Raw genomic sequence first — 2096 nt, 5'->3', positions numbered from 1 at the left:
CTTCTGCGACCACAACCCATCTTGCTCTTGCTTCGGGAGTGTGCTTACTCCATGCCAAGCGCTTATCAAGCATCTTTCAGAGATTGAACATGAAAACTCCTCCACTGTGAAGAGATCCATCCAGATTTCTAATTCCCAGATCCAGTGCACACACTACACATTACAAAACCTCTACTTCTTACGTGGAGGGTATGACCAATAGGGCAACATGTATTTGTATGTGCGTCATCACCTAACTAATCCTTGGACATGTTTTCCTCAATGGCTGGTAACAGTTCAAACGAAAATTATTATAGCAAAATTGGCAGAGCCTATAAAATCTCCATGACTGGAACTTAGTGCAAAAATTAATCTAGGTCTAGCTAGATGAGCATAGGCTCAATTTTGAACCCCATAAGTGTTCAGACAGCTCCATTTATGGGGGGAAAAAAGGTAAAACTGTATCCTATACATGCAAAAACTTCAAGATTGTTTGGTTGCTTGCAGTTGGCTGCAATTGAATTTGTTGATGCCCAAACAAGTGGTAGATGCCTGTCAATGTAATTGCAAGCTACAATTCAACCACAATTTTTTTTTTAAAAAAAAAAGGCTCCAGGACTTCAATTAAAACTATGCTAAAAGTCGTCCTAGTTCAACTATAAAGAGGTCCTGTGATTGGAAAAATTCATTGGAAGACGTCATCTCACCATTCCAGTTGCTTCTATTCTCCTTCTCCATGATATCCTTACAATTAAAAATAATAATATTATTGTAAATTATTGTTATATTATATAATTAATATAATTGATATTTTATATTATATAAAGTAATATTATATCATTATAGTAGTAGGAAAGCTAATCTAATCATAATATTATCAACTATTATGATAATACTAGTATAATTGATTGATACTATAGTCTATATATTATTATAATTATTACTATATTTACATGTATTAACTAATATCTAAAATTATATTGCAATATATATGATAATTAATATGTGTATCTATTACAATATCAAGTTATTATACATTTATATAATTGCTATCATAGTTATTCTTACAGTAATCCTATAATAATCTCTAACAACAAATTTCTACTATCACTATTAAAATAATATGATTAATATTATACTGTAATAGAAAATATGAAAAGTCACTGTTCCTTGGGGATTAGCTGCCACTAGTCCAATTTCAAGGTAATCTTTTTCACATCAAATGACCAAATACTTGTAATTGTATTTCAATTTTCAATCATAAACAACCAAAGAAGGTCTCTTGTAACTAGAATTCCAATTATTGGCAATTGAATTGAATGCAATTAAATTGCAGGCAACCTAGCAACCCTAAACTCAATAAATTCATTTTAAAATTTTTTAGTTTTTTTATATATACCCTTGCAAATATGACTTATTGCATATTTTTCTTTGAAAATCATTATTTTGCATTTGTGGCTTTTACAACAATACCCTCAACTTGTTTTTCTTACAAACAATTTCAATAATTAACTTTTGAGGTGTATAATGATTTTATCACCCTTTGATATTAATACCATTAAAATATTTATGCAAAAAAATAGATCGTTATCATATAAGTTGAGTATTAAATTTTTCAACTATATTAAGGCATAAGGGCAATTGTTGTTATTTTATATTTAAAGTAGATATTTACTAAAATTATTACTCAAAAAATAATAGGAGGATATTATTAAAAAAATATAATATTATGAGATGCACATATGCAAATAATGATCTTTGAAGGATAAAAGTAATAGATCCGATTCCAGTCGGATTGTCTCAATAGGTGAGATGAGAATAAGGATAGAAAGGTGGATATTTTCTTTCAAGTCTCAAAAAAGAAAAAATAAATATGTAATAAGCTATATATATATATATTATACATATATATATATAATATATATATATATATATATATCCATATACATACATACATACACATACACATATATGTGTGTGTAAGATTCCTTTTCAATATTTTCTTATACATATTACCAATCATCTTTTGCTAACCGACATTCCTTTCTACTTCAAAAGGGATTCAGAGTCTAAAAATTTGAAACTTGACATGGCTTTCCACTTGCATCAAAAAAAGA

This window comes from Elaeis guineensis, chromosome 7 (genome assembly GCF_000442705.2).
Source record: "Elaeis guineensis isolate ETL-2024a chromosome 7, EG11, whole genome shotgun sequence".
NCBI classification, from domain to species: domain Eukaryota; kingdom Viridiplantae; phylum Streptophyta; class Magnoliopsida; order Arecales; family Arecaceae; genus Elaeis; species Elaeis guineensis.
This window is presented reverse-complemented; position numbering follows the sequence as displayed.